This window comes from Apium graveolens, unplaced genomic scaffold (assembly GCF_009905375.1).
Source record: "Apium graveolens cultivar Ventura unplaced genomic scaffold, ASM990537v1 ctg4994, whole genome shotgun sequence".
Classification (NCBI taxonomy): domain Eukaryota; kingdom Viridiplantae; phylum Streptophyta; class Magnoliopsida; order Apiales; family Apiaceae; genus Apium; species Apium graveolens.
In genome coordinates this window covers 21,210-36,280 of record NW_027418777.1, presented here as the reverse complement: position 1 = coordinate 36,280, position 15,071 = coordinate 21,210, and the positions used below count along the sequence as shown (strand labels likewise).

The 15,071-nt window shown below is 39.3% G+C and overlaps 1 non-coding gene across 1 annotated transcript; it reads left to right on the top strand.

The window, feature by feature from the left end:
* The first annotated feature begins 13,293 nt into the window (after positions 1-13,293).
* LOC141702401 (small nucleolar RNA R71) lies at positions 13,294-13,400 on the top strand. Its single transcript, XR_012567089.1, has one exon. It is a non-coding gene; the product is annotated as a small nucleolar RNA R71 (small nucleolar RNA).
* The last annotated feature ends 1,671 nt before the right edge of the window (positions 13,401-15,071 follow it).

Below are 15,071 nucleotides of genomic sequence, written 5' to 3'. Positions count from 1 at the left end.
GTTATAATCAGTTCAAAAGTTCATCACATAGATGAGACTACAAGACAAGATTTGAATAGATTCAATCTTTGAAATATCATTATAAACAATGAAGTTACGAGATACTTCATTAAGTCCTGATATATATATATATCCATATATATATATATATATATATATCTCATACATTTCCTGAAAATCTCTGTCATGTAAAGTATGAACAGAGTTATAATATCCAATGAATTTTGGAAAGGAAAAGAATTTTGGCATAAACCAGATATCTTGTTGATCAGGCAAAGATACCAATAAGTAACCTTTTCTACTGTAGATGGATGAATTCCTCGCCGGTCATCACCCTGGCCGCATTAGGACCTCGCGCTAGACCGTTACCCAGCCACTCACGCGTTGATGGACTGCCACCCAGCCACTTACACTTTGATAGACCGTACCCCGGCCTGTCGCTTATGCCGACTCAATTAGATGGGCTTACTTCCCGAACATTGGGCAAGTAATCAATTCATTTATCAAAACAGCAACCTTGTTGCGAATATAAAATACACCATAGAGCCGGATCCCTCAGATTTTGAGCGAGTATTTAAATCCCCTTAAAAGGAAGATCTTAAATATAAAAATGAGTTTTGGGATCCGCTCTAACTTTTAAAAAAATCATTTTGAAGACTCGAAAACACTTTAAAGAGTGTTTGGAGTAAAACTGATTTAATGAAATAAATCAGTCCCGATGTATTAGAAAATATCTGAATATTATTATTTAAATAATATTCCCATAAAGAATAATCTTTATACAAATAATTGAAGTAGAAGTTGTAAGACTTATACTTGAAATGAGTATTAAATAACCAAAGATATACTTATATGAAAGTACTATCTTATTTGAATAATCGAAAATAAGTTTGATTATCGAAACATTATTCTTTAATAAAATAAAGAATATATCTCAGCAAATAATCGGAGTCATAGATCCTCAAATGAATATCCAAATAATATTCATTAAATAATATAAACTGAGTCATAAGCCCTCGAATGAATATTCAAATATTATTCAAATAATAAAATAAAAGGAGTCATAAGTCCTCGAATGAATATTCGTAATAATATTCATTAAATAAAATAAAGTTATCGAATAAACCTTATTCGATTAATAGTTTTAAAAACTATATCAATATATATATATATAAATATATATTATACTCGGGAGCCTCGCCTCCCGGTTTAGAAAGATGTTCACCTTTTATCCCCTATACTAAGGGTAAACTCAAATACCGCTTATCTCTAGCATAGGTATTATGCAACTATAAGCATTTGAACCAACAGATATATAAATTAAGAATATGAAACAGGCATGCATATATACCATATCACATGCTACAATATATCGCAAGAATTTGCTAATAACCAATATGCATTTATCGCAAGATCATGCATATACACATATACATCACAACAACAGTTATACGGGTAGAAAACTTGCCTGAGCGACTTCGGGTGATAAAAGGCTCGGGACGAGTCTGGTAACCTATAAACAACAAGTAAGTTGGAATTAAACCAAAGTCAATTGTAAATCTATACTTTAACTAACTTAGACTCTAACGCTTGTTTTGCGCTTACTGATTTGCTTAAGTCACCCGGGTACCCTCGGCTCCACCATTTTTAATAATTTAATCCTTTACGAGTTTTAAGGCGATTCCTTCGCGAGTGTCTTACCAACTGCCTAACACACTTACCATAAATGTTTCATGCATTAATTAAGCCTTTTTGGTCTTTAACCTATGTTTCAAAGTAAGGCGAGGGGAAAAGTTTCGTTCGCGAAACGCCGTTACTTGAAATGGTCGTTTCTCCTAAACCGTGCATCGGAATCGAACGAACTATATATCAAAACGAAGCTCGTAACATGAGCTATCTAAACATGGAAGTGGTCATAATCTAGCATGGGGTTCTCGGGTCCTAATGCTATGCACAAAAACAGTCCAAAGAAAATCGGACGTTACGACGGCTATGTTTACGCGATTTCCAATATTTTAAACCATTCAAAACCCTCCCAATTCAACCTCAAATCCAACATACAACCAACATCCATCCTTATCACATCATAACAACCTCAACCAATTCAATTTTAACATTCATACTTATGCCTAACCTTAACTTTAACCATACTTAAGTTCTTTTAATCAAAACCACAACATTTACCATTCCATTTCACTACCATTTCAATTCCCAAACTCTAATCACAACAACAAGCTACAATATCATTCTACTAATCAAAATCATCTTATAATACATATGAATCTAGGGTTTGGAGATGGTATACCTTCCTTGAAGTGGTGGGAGGAGCTAGGAAGCCTTAAGAAGCTTTGAGAAGTCTTAGGAATGCTTGGATCTTCAAGGAAAACAAGAAAAACTTCAAGTTAAAAACTTGAAAACACTATTCATAGCCTTCTTCTTTGATTAAATGGAGAAGATGGAGAAGGAATTGATGGCTTAAACTCATGATATAGCCCTAACTAAGCATGAAGATGATTAGGGAATTAACTCACCAATTTAGGAAGCTTGGATCTTTGATTTTGAATTTCTTGCTCTTTTGAATAGTAAAAAGTCGAGAGCTTCTTCAAGAACAAGCCTTGGTTCTTTTTGATTTTGATGAAAATGATTTTACTTGGCTTGGTTGCTTTGTTTTTGTGTTTAATTTAGTCAATTACCTTGTTGCCCTTGAATTTGTGTGGTTCTCATTCAACCACACCTCCTTCCTTTCCATGTCATGCTTGTGTCATCCTCATGATGTCATCCTCCCCTCCTTGTCCTCTTTCTATTGGTTGGATGACATCATCCCCACTAATCCCCTTGATTAACTTCCTAATCGTTTGCCTAATGACCACTGATCTGTTATACGGTTCGCTTAACTTTCATTTTTGTTTATCGTTTGAGGGATCATACCCGGGATCTTATTACTTAGGTTCCCTTAACCTTTCTCAATATATTATATTCCTTTTATGATCCTCTCTTATAATCCTTTAATTTAAATCCTTTTTATCCTGTTACCTTATACTCAATTCTTTCCGTATCTATTGGATTTCCGGGAAAATCAAAGTGTTCGGAATTGGATTCTGACGATCTTTACATACACTTATATACCACATAGAGTACTAATAATATTCCATAAGATCAATAACAGAACCCCTACATAGCGTGGCATGAAAATTTTTCTCATTCAGCAAAAACACTATTCATAAGGGTTTCAAAAATTTCCAAAAATTGGGGTTATTACAGTCTCCCCTCCTTAAAAGGATTCCGTCCCGGAATCAGATAGAAAACAGTTGGGGATGCTTTTCTAGCATTGTGCCTTCTAACTCTCTAGTCAATTTTCGACATTGTGGTCCTACCACCAACTCTGCCTAGTTTGATAATCCTTCTCCTAAGCACTTGTTCCTTTTCACTCTATAACCCTTCCTGGTTGCTCCATATAGGTTACGTCGGGTTGCATATCTATGCGCTCATATGCCTCTATTTATCTGGCATCTGAATTACACTTCCTTAACATTGATACGTGAAACACGTTACGACCTGCTACATGTTCGGGGTTAGGGCTAGCTCATATGCTAACTTCCCAAACGTCTTAATATATCCAAGGGTCCAACAAATTGTAGACTTAGCTTTCCTTTCTTTCCGAACCTCATCAATCCTTTCCAAGGGATACCTATAACATTACTAGGTCCCCTATTTCATACTCTTTGTCCTTTCGTGTCATGTCCATCTTGGGCTACTACCAGCCGTCCTCTGATTAGATCTATCATATCCTTGGTCCTTTGGACTACTGCGGATCCGAGCATCTTGTGCTCTACAACTTCATCCTAACATAAGGGAGATCGACATTGTCTTCCCTCAAGGATCTCATAAGGCGACATCTCGATAATGACAAATGATCTATTGTCGTAAGAAAACTCAATCCGTGTTAAGTGATCATTCCAATTTCTTTCAAGTCTATTGCACAGACTCTCATTATAGCTTTTAGCATTAGAGCTTCTGTTTCTCAATACCCATTCTTTTCGAGTTCGTAATCGCTACTACCTTCCGTTCCTAATATTATACTGGTTATACTTTTGCTCGTTAGCGTTCTATAACCTTTTAATAACCACGTCAACCTTAGTATTACGAATGTGTTCCCATTCTGAATACCACCATAACTTTACTACTCTTTTTTCAGCTGTTTCTATTTTCGAAAGCTTAATCCTTCATATAGAAGTAAAAGAATTTATTGAGAGATCACTATGATCATGAACACTTGTTATCTCGCATAGTTAGTACAGAAGGTGGCCAGCCTTTAGTACTTGACAAGCAATTAAACAATAAATGGTATCCTACTAGGCTTCTATCATACAGATAGATAGTCATTCAGCAATACCTCCCCTTTCTGGAAGGGTTGTTCTTCTCAGCTTACATGAAATGAAAAGAAGAGAAAAGAACGAATTGAAGAGAATTGTATATATGAAAAAAATATACTGCCACAAAATATCTGGCTTGGAACCTACCTCTGAACTATAGAGGTTTGTCATAGGAGAACAAAACATATATGTATTTATATCAATATCAAGTATTATAGCATCGCATTTCACATGCCTAAATATTTTCGCCATTCCATCCATCATTCTATGGACCCATGCTCTTCCTCGAGCTTATACACAATCACCTTTGAAACTCCCTCGATATCGAAAATCGAATCTGGGATCTCATTCTAGACCTCATCGTTACTAGAATTTATTTCTATACCGCAACCTTCTTCGTATGGGTAATACTACTCTTTATCGATAAGAAGGAATAAATATATCATAGGTAGATAATCGACTTAATTAGTCTATCAATGATAACTTATACACCACCATGACCCGATTAGTGGTACTTACTCTCAACATCCATTCCAATACAACTCTCACGGTTGTAAGTAATCAGCTCATTACTCTCAGAATCATTCCTGCATTACTATGGCCCACCGTTAACCTACTGCAGTCATTCGTTTTCCATGAAGTTTTAATAGCTAACCATACGGAGTCCATTCATATCATATCGAATTCTTCTAAGGAGGTAACATGATCACCGTTCTTGATTCATGAAGAACACTCCTGATCCTGACGTACATTCATGACGTGAAGTAGATAAAATTGCAGAAGAGTTTCAATGAAAGCAATGATAGCAGGTTAATACCATTCTTAATCATATGCCTTAAATAGAAGACTTAACTCAAAGGTTCGTCTAGTCCTTTTGGAAACATGGTCCTGGCTTATCCCAAGATAGGACCTCCTAAGATAGATAGCCCGCTCATGGCGATTACACGAATTAAACCTTTACCAACTACTATTACGGTTGGGTATTGCACAGTCATCAGAAGGAATGTCAATCTTCCAAACCATAATATAACCTTCATAGCTTTAACCATCATCACTGTATTCCTTTGGCACAAGCGCCTATAATTATCCTCTTACCTTTAAAGTGTCGGCCACCTCTTTGGCCTTTCCTGATAGTAAAATTTCCTTATAGTCAATGTCATTTTAACCACCTCCAAATAAATTTTCTACCTTATTTCAATCACAGCTTATGTGAAAATGCTTTTCTTTAATATCTGATGAGTACACAAAAAAAAATATCACCATTTTTCCATAAGTTATTGCCACAATCTTTAGAGGTTAATCACTGTCACGACTGACTCTCAATCATACTTAGAACATCTTTTATCTTAGGTCCTAATTGCCTTGAACAATTTCAACCTTTACTGGTTCGATCCATACTTTCTCGTGTTTTAACACGTGCCCCACTTGGCATCATTATTATTATGTCATATTTCCTTTATCAACATTTTTATTCTTGAGAATTTCGAATATTTCCTTTCTCCTTGTAAAACCTCTAAGGTTATCCTTCAATCGTTCCTCATGTATTCCTGTTAGGGCGAAATCACGCACTAATATTCACGCAAGTATACGCGTTCGTAATTAATATAGAATACTTTCTAGTTCGTTCCCTCAGAGACTCAGACTAAGTTATTGTCTAATTAAACTCACTCACCAATGTATGATTACTTCTCAATGTTAAGATAATAACACTTAAAATTGTTGATTAAATATTAACTATAATTAACTACTTAATTAACCACTTAACTAACACTTCAATTTATCAATAATAAAACACTCATGAGATCACAAATTCATTATTACTTCCTTCTATAGCCATTGTTATTACCTTTAGCATATGACAGTGATGATATTAATCGAATAACACGAAACTGATAAAAGCCAACTTTCATTGTACTAATACCATTCTACCAAACATCCACAATTAAGATAGAAGTTGAATAGTCATCAATTATGTTGAGTTCCTATATGTCTACAGAAATTGACAACACAACGATTTAAGCACAAGTTATTCCTTTTGATTACATAGGGCAAATAAAACTGTTAGAGTTACCCACTAATCATGCACAACGTACATGAACCTATGCTAGCATGGCAAGTTCTAAATCTCGAGATCCACTGTCGCTTCACAAGAGATTAACACCCTATCTTATATGTTCGCGATGCACATAAGACGAATACGCACAACCAATACTAGATATCATGCAATCATCACACACTAAAGTATTAAACAATTAACTAAAGAATTCCATAATAAATCCGTTGCAACCCCATGATCACGATTAGCCCATAATAGAACTTATCGCCATCATGGGTTCATATGAAATCATGATAAACAACACAAGAAAATAATAACTAAACTAATTATATTAAAACAGAGTACGTCACAAGAGTAAATAAGTCAAAGCAAGAAAACTAGCATCCAACGTTACAACGAAACAAGAATTACAAGAAAATATGCTTCCTCTTCGCTGCAGTGTGCTAAATCGGTCTTCTTCTTTATCTCCTTTGCTTCTTGCGCAAAACACAATCTAAAACATAATCTCCTTCATCTTCTCTATGAAAACGTCTCAAATCTACTTATATAATAGTCTCATAAAACTCAGATAACATAGAAGTTGGAAGCCAAACAGAAGTAGAAGTCTAAAATAATTCAGCTTTTCCCCGACCCTGCGCGGCCGCTCAGCATTTCTGCGCGGGCGCGCAAGGCTGCTGAGCAAACCTGCTCTGCGTCTCATACATGGTATCCATCCGCCGTGAAAGCCTCCTATACTGGGCATCACCCATCCCAGCACCCTCCTGAGCTCTCGAAGAACCAGCCTCACCACGCCCTAGCCTAGCCATAGTAGCACCTCGTGCTGGACGTCCTCCTGGAAGACGATAACCCAGCCCATGCTCCTCAGGCTCACCACCGGTCCACTCCTGTATCCCATTCAGAGTGCCAGAATCTATCGGAGCTGCTGGCAACTGCAACTGCTCATGAGCCGGCCAGTTCACTCCTACTGCTCGGCATAGCTTCGTAACCGTGGATGCATAAGGGATGTTCATATGCTTTGCTCCCCTCAAAAACTTCAGAATTCCTTGGTAGATAAACTCACCAAGGTCCACATAGTATTCCTCATTCAGAATTCCCCACAACAACTGTGCTCTCTCAACTGTAACCTCGTGTGCATGTGAAGAAGGCAAAATATTAGCACATATAAATGCATTCCATGCACGGGCATACCTGTTCATGGCGATCGCCGGAAAGTGACGATACTCATTATTGGCTGGACTGCGGTTCCAAACTGTGCCCGGTCGACAGAGAGTCGCACAAATCAAATCCAAGTCAAAATCCTCAGCAGTCTTTTCATTCCAGTTCTCCTCCTCGGGCTTCCTCTCTCGCTGTCCAATCACACGGCGAATCGCCGCAGGATGATAATCAATCGTCAGCCCACGAACTACAGAAAACCCATTCTTTTCAGCCTTCGCGTTCGCGTAGAACTCGCGAACAACACTCATCGGTACTGCTTCGGGTGACTCACAAAAAGCTATCCACCCCTTCTCTGCAATCATGGGCAACAACTCACCATCCCTCCCTGATGGTAAAAACCCCCTCTCCTTCAGAATCGGCTTCCCCAATAGCCTAGTGTACTCCTCCTCCGCAGCTCTGTCAGTTAACCGAGGCCTTGCAGAAGTACCCCTTGATGAATCAGCAGTAGGAACTGTGCTGCTGTTGTCAATAGTGTGTGCTCTCTTGGGTGCCATTGATTTGTGAATAAAAGTGTGTAAGAACTGATTTTTGATGTTTATGAGAGGGTTTAAGTGTAGGAAGTTTGTGGGAGATATGTGGGATAGGTGTATGTATATATAGGGTGTGGAGTAGGTTAAATTAGATTAGGAGTGGGGTTTAGGGATAAAATCATGGGGTAATGGGAAAAGAATTCGTGGGTTTATGGGCTGTGATGGGTTTTTGTGTTTTGTGTTTTTTTTTTTCTGAACTGCAAAAAAATTTCTGGAATTCGACCCCTGCGCGGCCGCTCAGCATAGCTGCGCGGGCGCGCAGAGGGTCTCTGGAAAAAAAAAATTTCAGCCCTTGTTTTCTGATTTTTTTGTGTTTTTGGATAGGTTATTAACTTCTAAGGGTTCCTGTAACAACAATTCATGGGTTGCCTCCCACGCAGCGCTTCTTTTTCGTCATTAGCTTGACGTTTTGTACCTTTCTCAAGTAGTCAACAAAATGGCACTAACCACCTCTCGGTTTGCCATGTCCCCATAGTAGTGCTTCAACCGCTGACCGTTAACCTTGAATGCTTGGTCCGAATCATTCTCAAAAATTTCCACCGCTCCATGTGGAAACACAGTTTTGACAATAAAAGTCGGAGCCGAGAGTTGAATAAAAGAATTTGTTGCCCTAGCACAAATAACTTAGGATGTAGCTTCCTATCGTGCCACCTCTTCACCTTTTCCTTATACATTTTGTTATTCTCGTACGCTTGCAGTCGAAATTCATCAAGTTCATTAAGCTGAAGCATTCTTTTCTTACCAGCTGCATCTAAATCCAGGTTCAATTTCTTCAATGCCCAGTAGGCCTTATGCTCAAGCTCCGCCGGTAGATGACATCCCTTACCATACACCAACTGAAATGGTGACATCCCAAGTGGAGTTTTGTATGCTGTTCTGTAAGCCCAAACGGCTTCATCGAGCTTTAAAGACCAATCCTTCCTTGACGGACAAACAACCTTCTCTAGAATGCGCTTTATCTCTCTGTTAGACACTTCCGCTTGACCATTTGTTTGCGGATGATAGGCAGTAGCTACTCGATGATTCACATTATAACGCTGCATCATAGAAGTGAACTTACGGTTGCAAAAATGCGATCCTTCATCACTTATGATTACCCGAGGCGTTCCAAACCTTGTGAAAATTTGCTTATGAAGAAAATTTAGTACTACCTTTGCATCATTTGTCGGTAAAGCTTTAACTTCGACCCATTTTGAGACATAATCGACTGCCAGCAAGATGTACTGATTATTGCAAGACGAAATAAAAGGCCCCATGAAATCGATTCCCCACACATCAAAGACCTCGACTTCAAGCATCACATTTAATGGCATCTCATCCTTCCTTGACAAATTTCCCACTCTTTGGCAATGATCACACCTTAAAACAAACTGATGAGCATCCTTGAACAAAGTAGGCCAGTAAAAACCTGCTTGCAGAATACGAGCTGCCGTCTTCTCACCTCCATAGTGTCCACCATAAACCGTGGAATGGCAGTCTCGTAATATCCCCTCCGTCTCACAGAACGGGATACATCTCCTGATGATCTGATCAGCTCCCTGTCTAAACAAATATGGTTCATCCCACATATACCACTTCACCTCATGCAGAAACTTCTTCTTTTGAGCGGATGTCAAATTAAGCGGCATTATATTGCTGACAAGATAGTTTACAATATCTGCAAACCATGGTTCTTCCTCCTGAATTGCAAACAACTGCTCATCCGGAAAAGATTCATTGATTAACGTCCTATCCTGTGAAGTAGAATCGGGATTCTCCAACCTAGAGAGATGGTCAGCTACTTGATTCTCGGTACCTTTTCTATCTTTGATCTCTAACTCAAATTCCTGAAGTAAAAGCACCCAACGAATGAGTCTCGGCTTCGAATCCTTCTTAGAAACCAGATAGCGAATAGCTGCATGATCAGTGAATACTGTTACTTTCGTACCAAGCAGATAAGATCGAAATTTCTCAAAGCCAAAGACTATAGCCAAAAGCTCCTTCTCAGTAGTGGTGTAGTTCAATTGGGCCCTATTTAAAGTCTTACTCACATAGTAGACCACATGGAAGAGATTTTTCTTGCGTTGTCCCAGAACTGCACCTACCGCATAGTCACTCGCATCACACATCATCTCAAACGGTTCTGTCCAATCTGGTGCTGTAATAACTGGTGCCGTGATCAAACTCTCCTTGAGAGTCTCGAATGCTGCCAAACATTCATCATCAAATTTGAAAGGCACCTCTTTCTCAAGCAAATTGCACAATGGCTTAGATATCTTTGAAAAGTCCTTGATGAATCGCCGATAAAAACCCGCATGACCGAGAAAACTACGGATTCCTTTCACCGAATTAGGTGGGGGAAGATTTTTATTGACTCCCACCTTGGCCTTGTCCACCTCCAGACCTTTGCTAGAGACCTTATGCCCAAGGATAATGCCTTCACGCACCATAAAATGACATTTCTCCCAATTAAGCACCAAATTAGTTTCCACGCATCTTTTGAGTACGGCGCGCAGATTATTCAAACATTCATCATATGAGTGTCCAAAGACGGAGAAGTCATCCATGAACACTTCGACGTTATTTCCAATCATGTCAGAGAATATAGCCATCATACATCTCTGAAAGGTGGCCGGGGCGCCACATAACCCAAACGAAACTCTACGAAAAGCAAATGTGCCAAATGGACAAGTGAAGGTAGTCTTTTCCTGATCCTCGGCTGCAATACAAATCTGATTATACCCGGAATAACCATCCAGAAGACAAAAATACTCATGTCCCGCCAATCTGTCAAGCATTTGATCAATGAATGGGAGAGGGAAGTGATCATTCCTTGTGGCTTTGTTCAATTTTCTATAATCCATGCATACTCTCTATCCTGTAACTGTTCGAGTAGGGATGAGCTCATTCTTTTCATTTGCGACCACAGTGATACCTCCTTTCTTAGGTACACATTGCACGGGGCTCACCCACGAGCTGTCAGAAATAGGATAAATGATGCCTGCATCTAGCCATTTCAGAATTTCTTTCTTCACCACCTCCTTCATGATCGGGTTCAGTCTTCGCTGCTGTTCCACAGTTGGCTTACTACCTTCCTCTAACAGAATTTTATGCATACAATATGAAGGACTTATCCCCTTGATGTCTGCTATGGTCCATCCTATAGCCGATTTGAATTCTCTCAAAATCCTTAAGAGCTTGTCTTCCTCACTACCTGAAAGGTCAGCTGAAATAATAACAGGTAACGTAGATGAATCACCTAAAAAAGCATACCTCAAGTGTTCAGGTAATGGTTTGAGCTCCAAAGTAGGTGCTTCCTCCATTGATGGTTTGAGCTTCCCTTCAGCATTCTTAAGGTCAGAAGTACCAAGAGATTCAAATGGTATGTCGAGCTTTCGCTTCCATGGAGAAGCGTTCAGATATTGTAATTGCTCGTTGCTATCTTCATCATCGCTGTCAAAATCCCCCACTAAGGCCTTTTCCAATGCACCAGACATTAGCATGTGATCGAGTTCTGAAGTAACCGCAGAATCAATCACATCCACTTTTAAGCACTCCTCATCTTCTGTAGGGAATTTCATTGCCTTGAATACGTTGAAGGTCACATCCTGATCTTGGACCCGCATAGTAAGTTCCCCTTTTTGCACATCTATCAAGGTACGGCCAGTAGCCAAGAAAGGCCTCCCCAAGATTATGGGAATCTTCTTATCTTCCTCAAAATCCAGAATAACAAAATCAGCAGGAAAGAAGAGCTTATCCACCTTGACGAGCACATCCTCAACTATGCCCCTTTGGGTAAGTAATGGAACGATCCGCCAATTGTAGCGACATGTACGTGGGTTTTGGATCAGGCAGATCCAGCTTTTTAAAGATCGACAACGGCATCAGATTAATGCTTGCTCCCAAATCACAAAGGCACTTGTCAAAAGTTAGATTGCCAATGGTGCAAGGAATGGTGAAGCTTCCTGGATCTTTCAGTTTTGGTGGTAACTTTTGCTGCAGAACAGCGCTGCATTCTTCCGTGAGAGCAACGGTTTCAAGGTCATCCAGTTTCACCTTCCTTGAAAGAATAGTCTTCATAAACTTTGCATAACTAGGCATTTGTTCCAGAGCCTCAGCGAAAGGTATATTGATGTGAAGTTTCTTGAACACTTCCAGAAACTTCCCGAACTGTCTATCCAGCTTTTGTTGCTGCAATCTCTTAGGAAAAGGTGGTGGAGGATAGAGCTATTTCTCCCCTGTATTAGCCTCAGGAAGAGTGTGTTCAACAGTAGTCTTCTTTGGTTCCGCCACTTTCTCCTTTTGCTTAGATTCTTCATCTCTAACTTCAGCTTCGACTTCTTTTTCCTTTTCAGCATCAGCTACTTTTCCAGACCTTAAGGTAATAGCCTTGACTTGCTCTTTAGCTTCCTTCCTGCCTGGTACTTCCGTGTCACTGGGAAGAGTGCCAGGTTGACGATTGAGCACTGCATTGGCTAATTGACCGATTTGATTTTCCAAGGTCTTGATAGAAACCGCCTGACTCTTGCACAACAGCTTAAGTTCCTCAAAATCAGCACTAGTAGGTGCAGCTGCACTTCCCTGTTGAGGATATGATTGCCTTGTAGCATACTGCTGTGGTTGCTGGAATTCAGGTGGGTTAAACTGTTTACTTACTCCTTGCTGATATGTTGGCTGAATAGCATTCTGATTATTCCCCCAGCTGAAATTTGGATGATTTATGTTGTTAGGATGATAGGTCGCTGGCACAGGCTGCTGTTGTCGCTGATAATTATTCACATATTGAACAGATTCGTTGACAAGAGAACACTGATCCGTAGCATGAGAACCTGCACAAAGCTCACAAACCATAGCTATTTGATTAACTCCATACGTAGCCAAAGAATCAACCTTCATTGATAGCGCTTGGAGCTGGGCTGCAATAGCGGTGGCTGCATCAACTTCCAGAATACATGCGACCTTGCCTGACGTCATCCTCTGAGTTGGGTTTTGATGCTCGTTTGCAGCCATTGTCTCTATAAGATTATACGCCTCAATATAGCTTTTAGCCCATAAGGCTCCTCCCGCTGCTGCATTGAGCATGGGCCGAGATTGGGCCCCCAAACCATTATAAAAACCAGTGATTACCATCCAATCCGGCATTCCATGATGTGGACATTTTCTCAACATTTCCTTGTAGCGTTCCCAAGCCTCGCACATAGATTCTGTAGGTTGCTGCGCAAACTGGATAAAACTTCACCAGAAACTTTTGCGCAAGATCTTGCCACGTAGTGATGGACCCAGCTGGTTCAGAATGTAACCAGTCTTTAGCCTTATCCCTCAGTGAGAATGGGAAAAGCCTCAACTTGATAGCCTCATCAGTCACGCCATTATACTTAAAAGTGCTGCAGATCTCGACAAAATTCCTTATGTGCATGTTGGGGTCTTCAGTTGCCGCTCCTCCAAAAGAAACAGAATTCTGCACCATCTGAATAGTGCCCGGCTTGATTTCAAAGGTCTTAGCTTGAATAGCCGGATGAAGGATGCTTGACTGAATGTCATCAATTTTAGGCCGAGAAAAATCCATAAGAGCTGGATCAGCTTGAACAATACGATCTCCCATGTTAACTGGTTCTTTCTGCTCAGTTCCTGAATCCGAATCCTCAAAATCTAACTTTTCCGGAGTATCAAGAACTTCGTCTTTCTCCTCAGCTGTATCTAAGGTCCTCTTGCGAGCACAAGAACGAGTTTGCATAAACGCTTGCTAAAGTACCTGAAACACACCCGAAAAAAATAATTAACTACTACGTCCTAATCACTGAGTCCTAATGACCAATGATGGTAAGTACATAAACTAAACAAATACGCCGAGTCCCCGGCAGCGGCGCCAAAAACTTGTTAGGGCGAAATCACGCACTAATATTCACGCAAGTATACGCGTTCGCAAGTAATATAGAATACTTTCTAGTTCGTTCCCTCAGAGACTCAGACTAAGTTATTATCTAATTAAACTCACTCACCAATGTATGATTACTTCTCAATGTTAAGATAATAACACTTAAAATTGTTGATTAAATATTAACTATAATTAACTACTTAATTAACCACTTAACTAACACTTCAATTTATCAATAATAAAACACTCATGAGATCACAACTTCATTATTACTTCCTTCTATAGCCATTGTTATTACCTTTAGCATATGACAGTGATGATATTAATCGAATAACACGAAACTGATAAAAGCCAACTTTCATTGTACTAATACCATTCTACCAAACATCCACAATTAAGATAGAAGTTGAATAGTCATCAATTATGTTGAGTTCCTATATGTCTACAGAAATTGACAACACAACGATTTAAGCACAAGTTATTCCTTTTGATTACATAGGGCAAATAAAATTGTTAGAGTTACCCACTAATCATGCATAACGTACATGAACCTATGCTAGCATGGCAAGTTCTAAATCTCGAGATCCACTGTCGCTTCACAAGAGATTAACACCCTATCTTATATGTTCGCGATGCACATAAGACGAATACGCACAACCAATACTAGATATCATGCAATCATCACACACTAAAGTATTAAACAATTAACTAAAGAATTCCATAATAAATCCGTTGCAACCCCATGATCACGATTAACCCATAATAGAACTTATCGCCATCATGGGTTCATATGAAATCATGATAAACAACACAAGAAAATAATAACTAAACTAATTATATTAAAACAGAGTACGTCACAAGAGTAAATAAGTCAAAGCAAGAAAACTAGCATCCAACGTTACAACGAAACAAGAATCACAAGAAAATATGCTTCCTCTTCGCTGCAGTGTGCTAAATCGGTCTTCTTCTTTATCTCCTTTTGCTTCTTGCGCAAAACACAATCTAAAACATAATCTCCTTCATCTTCTCTATGAAAACGTCTC